Raw genomic sequence first — 15,442 nt, 5'->3', positions numbered from 1 at the left:
TCATATGCGAGTATGTCTATTGTAGAATTAAGGATAATGGGAAATCTGTATTTATTTACGTTTGAAAATACCAAAATAGTTGATTTGAAAGTAAGTTTCAACATGTTTAAATTGTGGTATGTTTTTTTAATGTACATACATAGAATTAAAGTTCAAATAAGTGTTATAATAGCAACATAATATAGCTTGTCGATTATTGAAGGCGACCCATTTTAACTATAGATGCGATGTATTATCACAATTTCTGATGTAGAATTTTCGAAGATGCGAGGAATTTTTATTGTAGATTTATGTGATGAATGGACATGCAAACAAATGAAAAAACTTAGTTGAGGAATTTAGTATTTATGATATTTTCACTTTGAAATACAAATTCATCGTGTAATGAAAACGGACATTTGCAGTGTACTATAGGTAAGGCTCTCCAACATGAACTAAAACGTCCGGTTAACCGGTTAATGAGTCGAAAGACTATCCGAGTAGCCGTTAGGCAAAATTGTACGATTTGAAAACACTCCTACTAAGCCCATTATAAATATATCAGAAAAGTAGTGTGTTGGTTTGTCTCTTTTTATCCCGTCTCGTTTCAGGTTGAGTCATAGATATATAATTAAGACGATGTCATCTGTGACAATGAGACAACTCTCCATCCGGGTCATAATTTATAAAAGTAGACCATTTTAAGTCAAAAAGTTGTTTAATTTTAGGCCTTAATAATTAAAAAAAAAAACTAGATGTGTCAAAGTGACATGAATGGCCCCGTCCCAAAATGTTGAAAAATCTGCAATTTCAATATAAATACAGGTGGACACAAACATGATGGGAGCCTCACATTTCAAAAATTAGCTCAAAATCTGGAGGGGAATAGAGAAAAAAATTATAATTACTGTGATTTTCAATAATTTATCAAGGTCCAAAGCCCGTAATTTCGGCAAAAATTAGTGGAGCAGAATGAAACTTAAACTTGATCTGTAACTCAACATGGTTAATAGTTATCGAAAGTACCAGGATTATAACTAACATACAAAAAACTCAGCCCAATATCTGAAGGCGTTTAAAAAAAACCTCTGCATAATGGTTTGTTGTGGAATGACGTACAGAATGGTGGAATTACGAAAAGACGGAAAGACGGAATTGCGGAATTATGGACAAGGATTAAACTATATGGCACCGACAACTTCGTTGCAGGGCCATAAACAATTAAAATTCATATAATGAAAATGCACCGCATATACAATACTAATGAGTCGCTCTACAGTGAAAATGAAAGTATAGTATCATTATTCGACAGTAAACATGACTCGCATACAGAAACCATCATAATGGACTATAGTTCAATATGAAGCAACTGAATGACAAAATCTGTTTACGTTATACAACTTTAATAATTGTGTTAAATTAAATATTTTTCTGCAACAACATCTTTATAGCTGCTAGTTTTAAATCACCTGCACGATCTGTTCGTGAAATGCTCTAAATATTCACCTATTTCGGTTTATATTTCACAGCTGGATGGCTTTAGGCGCGATTAAACCCCGTTTGCATCTCTTACATTGTTTTACTAGTATTATTTATTTCTTAACATATACATTTTAACTAATGTTCTTCCCAAAAAAATCGTCTGTTTTTTATCATTCTACATCAGAAATTTCTGGCATATACAGTGAAAATGATATTTTAGAATCTGCACTTTACATACACTGGTTTAAGTACAGCTTAAATCCTTTCGATAATGTCACAATACAAAATGTTTACAGAAATTATATGCTAACATATATCTTTGTTTCTTATTTCATAGTAAGTTTGCATGAAATTTAACGCATACATAAAATGGTTTTGTTTTCATTGTGGAAAATATAATTAAATACTTGTCGTGTTTAACCATTGTTAACGATAAATAGCTTTGATATGTAATTGACATTACAGCGATAAAGCTAAAAATAAGACACATATGTATTTATAGAGGTCGGTCATTTAAAAACATATCATCCGTATCGTATCGTATACGTTGACGTATCCGTATCTGCAGATATATAAAAAAAACATTATGTGATCCCGAGCTTAAGACTATTATACGTTTTGCTTTAAAAAAAAATAACTAATTGAAATTTGGTCGAAACAATCTAATATTCACTTTCAATATTTGCGATAGTGGTGTTCTTTGTTTGTTTTTTTTATAATGTGGTCTATCAACTACTTTTACATGTCCATAATAAGTAGCCGATGTAGTAAAGTTACACGAATATCGTACAAAATACTTTCATAATCTTTTTTAAAAATATTTCAAGATATCTTACATGAATAAACACAAAAAGAAAATGTACTAATTATATAAATATAAGGAACTTTGAATATTAGTCATTAGCGATTTTATCATTAAAGGTAATAGAAACCCGAGTTGTCGTTTAAAAATCGTACTGAGTATCACTCTATCTATTAAATTACAATTTGTTCCAACGTGAACACTAGTTATTACTAGTATCACACAAACAAACGAGTTTACGGTATTCACTCTTATCATGCCTGTTACATGTAACTGTTCCAACTATCCGGAATATCTTTAAAAATCGGAGTACATGCTCCACAAAAACTCAATTTTTCCTAACTGTTTGGTTAAACATTAAAAATTAATCAGTTTCCCATTTGCATTATTGAAAGGGCATAAAATCAAAGCCCGGAATCCCATACTGCTTATTTGGTGATCTGCAGATGGTGATACATCAACGTATATGCTACGGTTGATATGTCTTAACATGACCGACCTCTAATAGTACTAAAGCACATGTATTGGTTTTTGTACTCCTTTGTTTTTGTTTACACCAGCATGTGTTTTATAATACCTGTAATGTGTATAATAGTCTACATAATACAATTATGTCCGATAGAAATGGTGAATTTCCAATATTTTCAACACGAGAAGGCTATTTCACTGAGGGCGCGGTCCGAATAACAATGACATAATTTTATTAATGGTTAACAATTTTGGATATTCATCGCTTCTAAAGGACAATTGTTCTGTTATATATATATAGCACGGCTCTTACGAATTAAGATTTTTAATGCATCGAAAACGCGTAGCGTTTGAGTGCATTAAAAATTTTAATGAGTAAGGCGTGGCTATATATGATTTGTAATATGACCAATGAAAATGCTATATTATACAGACATTGAATATGTTAATTATTACGGCGTGGCCAAAATGACTTTATTCCCGCTAAAATTCTGCACGAGCTCTTGTCTGTCTAGAAGCTTAACTGAAATATCGGAGGCAATGGTTGATATTTTAGCCGACGATTAAGAAATCTGTGTCCTCTCTCAAATCTCCGAACAAGATGCTACTGGAAGATTTATAAGATTCATTGGTCGAAACAACAAGACGTTCAAAGGTGGTTTAGGCAATTTACGGCTGGGTAATAAAGATATCAAACCCTATGCAAGAGGTAAGTGTATACGTATTCAAATTATTTTAAAAAAAACCATGTTTTTAAAACGGCAATTAGCATATCACATTTTATGTATTTTTAAACAAAAGCCGTGACAAATTTGTTTCAGGCTAAATCGTATAAACTTGTAGAAATCTGAAGACTCCCATATTAAAAGCATGTGGTTGTCTTTTATTTTCACTTTGTCCATCCGTCCGTCCGTTTGTTTGTTTGTCTGTCCGTCCCTCCAAACGGATAGTTATTGTGGGCGCTTCATCTGAAGAGACAGGACGGGGTTGCTGACTGGCCTATATCTTTTTTGAATCTTCAGCTGTTTCCACTAAAATATTTAAAAATTTGCCGGTGGGAGACCCTTTCTAACTATTCAGTCGAGTTTTCTAGTTTTTATATTAATTTTAAACTTATTAATAAATACCACTTGTTATTTCTTTCTGTTTCTATACATGCAACATTATTTTAGCGGAGGAAAATACATTTTAAAGTTCATAATTCTTCTTTTGCAGGTCAAAGATGCATAGTTGACTTCTAAGAATCATACTTGAAGGCAATTGGATCTGGCGTATTTTATCGCAAACCACTTATTTCTGATGTCCAAGATAAGCATCGCTACGGAAAGTCCGCGTTAGGAGTGAACAAATTGAATGGGTTAATGCGTGAAATGTGTGATAAGGGGGGGGGGGGGGAAGGCTGCATTGGCAAATTTACCGACCACTCGGGAAAAAGAACACGTGCTTCTGCGCTATATCAAGCAGGAACAGATGAGCAACAGATTATGGAAAGGACTGGACAACGCTCTACGAAAGGCATTCGAACATACAAGACCGATTATGAGACTGGTTATATATCGGACATAAAGATTGAATTAATATGTTGCCGAGTTAGTAACTGACTAACTTTGAATTTGTTTTATTTAATGTAAAGCATAACGGTGGGCTTTTATATATATTTTCACTTGAATGTATAAATTACAGTACTAGTAATTAAAATTTCATTTTATTCAGTTTTTGCTATTTTCAGAGATATTCCATGCGAGGTTCTACACAAGAGTTTAATTTTAGTGCGAATTTTAGGGAAAAAACACACACTATTCTCTTCTTTCAAGTAAAAGAAGTTTGTTTATGTAAAAAAAAAGAGGTGTGCACTTTCAGTGAAGTTAATGCACTGCTTTTTGGCTCCTCCCACCAATGGTTTTCTAATGGAAGATTGTTGAATAATTCTACGACAGTGCAACAACGTTCAAATCGGGAAGTTAATGCACTCCTTTCCAAAACATCAGATTTTAAAGCACACAAAAGATCAAAGAAATTAGTCAAAATCATATGACAAATTATACTTAACTAACAGTGGGAGGACCTTTTGAAGGTAAAAGTAATGAATAAGTCCAAATAAAAAAAATGAATAGCCTTTCAAGACGTCATCAATACGTGGCCTAGTCAGGAATATGAAAGTTGTTATTCATTCGTTAGATGTGTTTGGGCTTTTGATTTTGCCATTTACTTATGGGATATCCTTTTAGAATTTTCCTCCGAGTTCGGAATTTCTGCTATAGGCCTACATATACAACAAATGTAGATTTTTTTTGTAAAATTTGATGGCACTAAAAAGAAGACCGTTTATAACAGATATTATCCTCACTAGATTGATTTTGTTTATAATAGACTCAGATCGAAGTCCAGTTTTGTCGTCACATTCTCAAATTGACGTCCAAAATCTAACGTCACACTCTCAAATCGACGTCCATGCATTGACAAAACAAACACCTACTTAGTGTGGTCATCTGAAATCGATGACCAATATCAATAAATAATTAACTACTGCACTAACACTAAATTTATAAGGCCTTCACTTTTCTAGTTAAAATATGTTTTACATTTTTTAAGTGGCTTTTAATCATACGTAGCGGCTTTTTTTGTCCCTAACATTACCATATTTTTTGTTTATCGTTGTTAAGGGCCATACGATTGCCTGTATTTGGTCACATTCACTTTATTTCAACTCTGGTGCATATTTTTTAATTGAAAATCATACCACATCTGCTTATTTTTTATGTAATTTGTTAAATTCCAAAATTGGTATCACAACTTAAATCATGGTTGGTAATTAATTTTAAAAGACACATTTTACATATGTTTGACTTAGATCGACGTTCGGCCTCTTTCCCGACGTCCGTTCTTCAAATCATTAGGTCACATTCTCAAATCCTAAATTGTAACACTTCCCCAACGGTAGGTGTGAATACGTTTTCTTTGTCTCTCCCAAATAACTCCAAGGGTTATAATTCTAACTGTCTCTCGTTTAATAGCTAATTTTGTGACGTAAATGGATTATGAAAAAATAGATTATTAGGCCACACCAATTTAATATCTTGTTCCACGGATTTTTGGACTCAAAAATTTTGGTCGAGCGATCGATTTGAAAATTTTAGTTAAAACAAATTGAATTTTCCATTTTTTGAGGCGAAGCTTGAAAAGTAAAGGCGAGCAATTATATATTTTTTTTGTAAACATAAAATAGTAGGTTTTAACAATATTAAAACTTGATTTATCACTTGTACTTTGACATTTCTTTAATTTCTGAAGTATTTTTTCCCTGTTCACCAAGAAATAATTAAATCTGGTCTCTGTATGTGTGACTGACAATGAGACAATTCTCCACCTAAGTCATAATCAGTTTGGAGGCAACCCCTTAATGTTATAAGTATCCCTTTTATAAGGGATCAATATATATGTAAGTTATAATATATTTGTTTGTACAAAAGGGCTCATATTTTCTCAAACTATCTGGTATTAAATGGTCAAAACAAGTCCAAGAATTTTGTAAAATTCCTGGACTTTAACCATGTGAACACATTTACAATTAACAATTCAATATTATTCAAAATAAATGGACCCCTCTTTTAGAAAAAGTTGTTTACAATATGATGTAACTCTCCTCTTTTCGAATACAAAATTCTAAGTTTTCAAAGGTTTTGTATAGAAGAACTATACAAATTATTGGTATTTCTATTTTCTTTTCTACATCAGTGAAATGACTCCTTGTGTGAGGGAGGGTTATATCAACCTAATAATAACAAACACAGGTTAAAGTACGGCCTTTTACATAGGGCTTTGATACAGACCAAACAGTAAGCTTCACAGGTATTTCCGCTGTTATAAATTTATATCGGAGCATTCCCACTTTGTATAAATAGGTTTCATGCTGAAACAAATATTCTCACAGATATTTACAGTGTGGTGGGGTGCTCTTATTTTTAAAGCCGTTATATACAGGTTAGACTGTGGTTTTAAAAACAAATGTTGATATCTTTTTATTATACTTTAAAAAAAAAAAACTGTTGCGGAAATTGACCAGATTACATTTGCGGATGCGGGAAGCGGGAATATAAAAAAAATTTAAAAAAATCTGTTTTGAAAAAAATTGGTGCGGGCGGGTCCGTCGAATAAGGAATCAAATTGGTGTGGCCTTAGTTTAAAAGTACATTTAAACTCAGATCGACGTCCGGCCACTTATCTAATCAATAAGTTATGACATCATTGCTGCAAGTTTTTGATACACACTTGTATTTGTGTTTCAGAATACCTGTAATGTGTATATAATAGTCTACATAATACAATTATGTCCGATAAAAATGATGAATATCCAACATTTTCAACACGAGATGGTTATTTCACTCAGGGAACAGTCCGAAGAGAAATAATATGTTTAGGGTTGACAATTTTGGAAACACAAGTTAACGTTCGAAACTATGTTTTTGTCTTACAGTTTCTTGCATAGGCCTTCATGTACAACAAATGTAGAAACTTTTTGTAAGATATTGATAACACTACATGGATTTTTTTTCAATAATATCGGATAGGTACACAGGCAAATTTTTTTCACGTGAAATTAACGTGAAATTAAGGTTAATTTCACGTGAAAAAAATCACATGAATTTCACGTTAATCGAGCTTATACGCGTAATTCACGTGAAATATTTCACGTGAATTTCACATGAAAAATTTACGTGAATTTCACGTGAAAGCTTAATTCACGTGAATTTCACGTGAAATATCTGATTCATGTGAAATTCACGTGAAATATTTCACATGAAATTCATGTGAATTGAGCCTTCAAGTGACATTCATGTGAAATTTTTCACGTGAAATTCACATTAATTGAGCATTCACGTGATTTGAGCTTTCATGTGAATTATTCTTTATTATAATTAAACTTTAAAATATCCATATCATTTGACACTTCAGCATAATATATTATTCACACATCATGTTCTCTCTTAAATTCGCTGAAATGTTCATCTGTAGATCTTTTCAGTGGTTGTCTATAATCTCATATTTATTACAAGAAAATTATTCAGAGAATTTGGTTTTGTTGGCAGCTCTTTTTTGACTCAGATTGTAATTGTTTATAGTCTCTGGTCAATCCAATATATCATGGCAAATCTTTTAGACACCTGGCTTTTGTTGAGGACTGCATGTTAGCACCTATAGCTAAATGCCTTCCGGGTGTTTTTGTTGTGTTATTGCTGTCTGATAATCAGATTGATATACACAGCTACTTTTGCATAGGTACTATTTCTGTACTAAAAATATTTAGTACTGGAAATTTACTTTTAATATTCGGTACTATTTTATCACTTTAAAATTATTGTAATATTTACGTAACTGTATTTTACAGTACTTAATTTGTACTGGAAATTTAGGTACTACAGATTTTTGGTTATTACCGTTACATTTTCAGCATTTTGAAAGTTTTTCTATTTCAGATCTCTTAAAATTATAATTTTCAAACATGGAATATTGTATTATTTCTGTACCAAAATATTTAGTACAAATCAAGTACTGTAAAATACAAGTACCTAAATATTACAATAATTTTAAAGTAAAGAAATAGTACTAAAAATTAAAAGTAAATTTCCAGTACTACATATTTTTAGTACAGAAATAGTACCTATACAAAAGTAGCTGTGTATATCTCATATCTCATTGTACTAAGAAACTAAAATAGAAAGTTCTTTGAAATAAAGGCTAGCTGATATACAAATGTACCAAATTGAAAGTCTCTAATTTACAACCATCTACTTCTTTTTTCATATATGCAAAATAGTTTTCTCATTTTAACGCTGATCTTAAGGTGAAGGCAAAATGTTGACAAATAACATGCATTTATATTCCATTTTAAGATTTCAAAGTTTGGCTGCACAATATAAAGCTAAACATGTTTGTTATTTCATTTTTTATATAAAATTCATTTTCAATACATCGTGTAAATGATATATGCATTTTCATTTTTTTTAAATGTAACTTGTACATTTTTGTATGTTGACACAATAATCTGAATTTGAATTGTATTGTATTCTGAAAGTACTTATGGTTGAAAAAATAAACACAATAGTTAATTCCAGTTGGTAATGGTATAAATTTCTTGACTACCATGTCTGTTAATAATGTTTAAGAGTCCACTTCTGCATATAATTGATATTTGTACCCAAGGATCCCTTCATACATTTCCAGTTATCCTCCTAAGATGTTGCTCCAATGATAGAATCCTGTAATGCATACTTTGCAATCAGACTTTGGAATACTTCCTACAGTTCCTGTAATATAATAAAATCAGCATGTAATGTTTATTTCTGTATTGTAGTCCAGCAAAAAAGGTAACATCAATTTAATCTCCAATAATTTACAAAACTTATAATCAGGAGAAAACTGTATTGTATTTCAAGCTCTGACATGATAATATGGTGATTTTATGGTGATTTACCCAGTAAAGTTTTGACAGTAAAACCTGGGTTTATCCAGTATTTCCCACAAACCCAGTTTCAGGACATTTTATGGTGTCAGACTACCAATTACTCCCTTCAATTAGGAGATAACTGTATTGTATTTTAAGCTCCGACGGCATCAATTGGGGATTTGATGGTCGCAAATTAAGTTTACTGGCGATTCGTTAGCCAATTGATGCCGTCAGAGCTTAAAATACAATATTGTTATCTCCATTCTAATGAAACTGACAGAAAACAACGTTAAAACATGTATTTAAAATCTGGCATATATGCCTTCTGCGCTTGCGCGTACGTCCCATAGCATCAATTGTCAATTGATGCCATGTAAGAAAGTGACGTTATCCAATCAAAACGAACGTTACAAACGTTGTTGCATTAGAATTTAGAATGTATGTAAAAGTAGCCCTACTCTGACCAAAAAAACAGTGTGTTTGATGACCTTGTTTACTTAACTAACCAACAAATTTGCAGAAATGAAACTTTTGGTGAAAGAGAAATATATCTAGACCATTTTGAGCCAAAATTTACTTGTCTATGAGTTTGCAATAACAATTCAGGATTTATACGCTCCCTAGTATACTAATTTAAGATTTCCAGAAAACCAGGGGTTATTTTTGGAGTACCTCTGTTCGAAGGTCAGTTATTTTGTTAGAAGGCTTTAAAGGTATGGTAAAAAATTGGCATGTAAAAAGCTGATACATGTACAAATCATATGAAGTTTAACTTACGTTAAAATATTTCGAAAGCTGTGAAAATTGCAAAATTTGGTTGAACAGATAGGTATTTTTAATTGGTGATCTGACACCTTATAGCTCACTATTCTGTATCAGGTTTTTTATTGGTGAAAGCGGTAAATATGCTCATTTATTTTTAGCAATATTCAGTCATTTGGACTCTAGTGAATAGTTGTCTTATTGGCAATCGTACCATGTTAAATTTTTATAATAAACTTCTTATGAAAACAAACTTTATTCATGTATTTGTGCTATACAAAACCTGTATTATGTATATGTAAGTATACTTAGTGCTTATAAAAACACAACTCATCATTTTCAAGCCCCCTTCTTTCATGTCTTAACCCCTTACAATCATTGCTTACACCAAATATAGCTGATATCTTAATTGATTTTATACAGTATACAACAAACAGACTAAAATATGAAACTTAATATTGACCAATGAACCATCACAATGAATATCAGGTCATTGTAAGATGAACCATGCCCAGAAAGACATGTACTTCACCATACAATCAGTTGCAGTCAGGACAAAAAATACCTACATACATTTTGTAACCTAATTCATGATATCAGTAATTGTTTAATCTTGGTCGAGCTATTTTGATAATTTATTTTCCTCAAACTACAAGCATAACACATGGGTATATTTATATGTAATAAGAATTGAATCTTAGGAAAATCCTGAATATAAAATTCTATTCTCATAAATTTACAGTGTCCATTCCATACATGTATAGCAGATTAATTTTTCCCTTGATCTGTTGATTGGTAGTGGTTTTTTTATTTTGTCAGTTTGAGTTGACTCCATTTTTAATTTGCAGATTTCAGCATTTTTTTAATACCATTTTGACTATATATAAAAACTACATAACAAAAACTGTACAAACCAGTTACATGTACTGTAGATACAGGGTCTCATCTACATGTATTTTTAATCAATTCATTCATGTCATTGTATAACTTCAAATCCTCTTACATCTTTGGAGCAACAAATGTGTATTTCTGAAAATTTAGATTACATTAATTATTATAAATATAAGCCCTGAACCTGATTAATGTTTTCCAAATAAAACGTGTCGCTCACCTTGGTTTATGTGAATATTAAAAGAAAAACACAGATGGATTCATGACAAAATTGTGTTTTGGTGATGGTGATGTGTTCGCAGATATTACTTTACTAAACATTCTTGCTGATTACAATTATCTCTATCTAATCTATAATAAACTTGGTCGAGTAGTTTCAGTGGAAAATGTTAGTGAAAATCTACAAATTTTATTAAAATTGTTAAAAATTGACTATGAAGGACAATAACTCATTAGGGGGTCAATTGAGCATTTGGTCATGTTGACTTATTTAAGGTCTTACTTTACATTATTGCTGTTTACAGTTTATCTCTATCTATAATAATATTCAAGATAATATTCAAAAACAGCAAAATTTCCTTAAAATTACCAATTCAGGGACAGCAACCAAACAATGGGTTGTCCAATTTTACAATGTCAGATTTGCTCTAAATGCTTTGGTTTTTGAGTTATAAGCCAAAAACTGCATTTTATCCCTATGTTCTATTTTTAGCCATGGCAGCCATCTTTGTTGGTTGGCCAGGTCACTGGACACATTTTTCAAACTAGATACCCCAATGATGATTGTGGTCAAGTTTGGTTAAATTTGGCCCAGTAGTTTCAGAGGAGAAGATTTTTGTAAAAGTTAGCAACGACGGACGACAGACACCAAGTAATGAGAAAAGTCATCAATTCTGACCCAGATACCATTAACATAAAGGCTTTTAAAATAAACTATATCTAGCTTAATTTGTTGTCAGCTTTACATGCACTTTAACTCTTTTTGAAAATCAAACTCTTGAATGTTCTTTATTGTATAAGTAAACAAACTGTCAAAGCACAGTTTATAGATTTTTCTAATTTCAAATCTTTCAAGGACCATAATTGTTATTTCTTAAAACATGTATTGAAAATCTTTCTCTGGTTACCAGTCTTCTGAAATGATGGTAAAATCTCAAACTTTCTGATAAAGATATCTCTTAATTATATCTATTTGACTCTAACTAAAGTAATTGTTTGTCCATTAAATTATTGTCAAATAGATTGCATGGTTAGCTGTTGTTTTTCTTACAGCTATCAATTGTTGTTGGTTGATGTAATCTCTTTTCAGTGGTCTCCTTCCTCTCTTTTAGGTAAAATTGTTTCAATATTAAGTCAGATTTCACAATTTGTTTATTATAGCAGAATACCTTTCCCTCTTCATACAAATTGTGACTCCCCATAATACTTGAATTATAATAAAATCTATATTGTGATGTTTACTTACCAAGTAGTCCCTGTTCTCCTGATAACCCATGGCCAGGTGGTCCTGTGGTACCAGCTTTTCCCTAAACATGCACATTTGTATTATTAATTTAAATCAATGAAAAACATACTTTTTACCATTCATTACTTTATACATTTTTAATCATTAACGATACATAATTTTCTAATTCCTTTGGCATTAATTTCAACAATATTTGAATTTGTTTTCAATATATCTGTTCTCACAACAACATACAACATTCATTAAAATAGATATAAGCCTGTTTATCGCTATTTTGTGCATTTTTCCTTTGATATTTTTTGTGATAATTTTCATATCATGCTTCTCGCTTGAGATGGAAAAATTATCGCTAGAAACTAAGGAGACCACGTGGCGTTGCTAACAAAATTGACATTGAAATTGACAACGTCGTCAGAGGTAAAATAGCGATAAACAGATTATCAATGGTCATCTCAACTCGATTGCTTTTCTCCCTTTCGCTGTTCCAGCTCAAGCGAGAAAATCAATCTTGTTGAGATGATCAACAATAATCTATAAATATAGTACAAGAGTAATGTTAATTGAGTTGTCTTTTTACTTATTTATAAGTGGTGTATAAGCATACTAATGTGAGCATAACTCAAACACTTATCAATCAATCCTACAATATTTGCTACCATAAAAAGCATACCATATACATTAAATCTACATGTGACAAACACTGCTGAATACATACCACAGGGCCTGGATTTCCTCTAGGTCCTGAAGTTCCTTGTACTCCTGGTTGGCCCTAAAGTAAACAAAGTAATCATTTTAATATTGACTTTCCATCAAAAGGTATGTTCAAATAAAAAATCCTTTATAGTAAAACTTTGTGATTCTTTGCTTACATTAAGCACTAGAAAGTCTTTATAAACATATAAGGTTATGCACTAATGACTATGCATTCAGATCTACATTAATTTTTTTTCATAGCAAACTTTTTTTTGCTTAAGACATAATTTCTCAAATAAAAATTATCAAAGTTTAACAGTTTTTACACAATTTATATTCTTACAAATATGTCATGTATGTGCTATCCAACTGTTTTTTTTTTTTTTTTTCTTTTTAGATAGTTCTTACTGCAGGTCCAGGTGGTCCTCTTGGTCCAGAATTTCCTTTCCTTCCTTTAACTCCAACTTCTCCTATTGCCCTGGGTACACCAGGTGCTCCTGAGTCTCCCTGAAAATAATATTGTGTAAAATTACGCCAATCAACATCAAAAATTACTTTTTCTAAAAGTTTGTAACTTAAGCTATATTCCACACTCATTATCAGAAAAAAAAATATTGTCTATATTGCAATTTGACAAACACTAATTTTGATCATTGAGAAGCTTAATTTTTCCTCAACAATAGAATATTATTAAATTGTTCAACTGACTTTTACAGAGTTGTCTCCCTGTAATGTAAAGTACTACCTTAGTTTATTTTTGGAACCTTTGGACCTTAATGTAGACCAATTTAAAAACGGGACCAAAAATTAAGAATCTACATACACAATTAGATTCAGCATATCAAACAACCCCAATTATTCAGTTTTTGATGAAATCAAACAAAAAGTTTAATTTTGGACCCTTTGGGCCCCTAATTCCTTAACTGTTTGGACCAAAACTCCCAAAATCATTACCAACCTTCCTTTTATGGTTATAAACCTTGAGTTTAAATTTTATAGATTTCTATTCACTTATACTCAAGTTATGGTGATAAAACCAAGAAAAATGCTTATTTGGGCCCCTTTTTGGCCCCTAATTCATAAACTGTTGGGACCTCAACTCCCAAAATCAATACCAACCTTCCTTTTGTGGTCATAAACCTTGTGTTTAAATTTCATTGATTTCTATTTACTTAAACTAAAGTTATTGTGCAAAAACCAAGAATAATGCTTATTTGGGCCCTTTTTTTGCCCCTAATTCCTAAACTGTTGGAACCAAACTTCCCAAAATCTATCCCAACCTTCCTTTTGTGGTCATAAACCTTGTGTCAAAATTTCATAGATTTCTATTTACTTAAACTAAAGTTATTGTGCGAAAACCAAGAAAATGCTTATTTGGGCCCTTTTTGGCCCCTAATTCCTAAAATATATACACTACCAACAATTTGACTAGCGTTTACATGTACATTAAATGCCGCTATAAAAACAGTACTTTTAGGAAACATTACTAATCAGTACATTAGATGCCGCTATATAAACAGTACTTTTAGGAAACATTACTAATCAGTACATTAAATGCCGCTATATAAACAGTACTTTTAGGAAAACATCACTATTCAGTACATTAATTTTTATATCATTTTCAGTAATGTTGGGAAAAAGTTGATTACAGTGCTGAAAATTTCAGCCATTTTTCAGTACTAAAAATTTCAGCCATTTTTCAGTACTTCAAATTTCAGCCATTTTTCAGTACTGAAAATTTCAGTCATTTTTCAGTACTGAAAATTTCAGTCATTTTTCAGTACTGAAAATTTCAGTCATTTTTCAGTACTGAAAATTTCAGTCATTTTTCAGTACTGAAAATTTAAATCATTTTCAGTACTTAAACTTTTTGTCATCTTTAAGTACTAAAAGGCTTCTACACATACAATATAAGGTCAATGTCAGAAATATATAAAACGTTTTTATACTGCAACTAGTTGTATTTATTTTATATAAAATATTGTAACAAAGCTCTATTGTGTACGACGTCAATTTCATCATGGCACACTTTCTCCACAATCAGGGGTCCATGAAGGGATAAAAATAAGTCTTTCTTTTGTGTTACGATTTGAATAGCTATCAATTTATTAATTTATGTTGCAGTATAAAAGCAATATTAGGTCAATGTCAGAAAAATATAAACTTTTTTTGTGCTTGGCGCAAAACTGGGGAAGGGCTCGGTAGAACCTCGCCCTTCCCCAGTTTCTTAGCCTTATACAAAAAATATGTATGAGACTGCGAAACTGGGATAGGGCAAGATTTTACTGCGCCCTTCCTTTCCCCAGTTTTATTCAGAATACTAAAAAGTTTATATCTTTATGACATTGTTCTAATATTCTATTTTTCTTACTGTAAAAAAGATAAACTAAATTAAAATTGATTTTTAAATCGTAACTGTTATATATTATTAGCATGAATATCAAACTGTTTGTAT

General features: G+C 31.3%; 1 long non-coding RNA gene across 1 annotated transcript; it reads right to left on the bottom strand.

The window, feature by feature from the left end:
- Window positions 1-8,683: 8,683 nt before the first annotated feature.
- LOC134693352 (uncharacterized) lies at window positions 8,684-13,063 on the bottom strand. Its single transcript, XR_010102391.1, has 4 exons — window positions 13,010-13,063; window positions 12,295-12,355; window positions 10,853-10,967; window positions 8,684-9,036 (listed from the first exon to the last, which is right to left on the bottom strand). It is a non-coding gene; the product is annotated as an uncharacterized LOC134693352 (long non-coding RNA).
- Between the last annotated feature and the right edge of the window lie 2,379 nt (window positions 13,064-15,442).

This window comes from Mytilus trossulus, chromosome 12 (genome assembly GCF_036588685.1).
Source record: "Mytilus trossulus isolate FHL-02 chromosome 12, PNRI_Mtr1.1.1.hap1, whole genome shotgun sequence".
Classification (NCBI taxonomy): Eukaryota; Metazoa; Mollusca; class Bivalvia; order Mytilida; family Mytilidae; genus Mytilus; species Mytilus trossulus.
The sequence above is the reverse complement of the archived record's forward strand: the minus strand, read 5'-3'. Positions and strand labels throughout refer to the sequence as shown.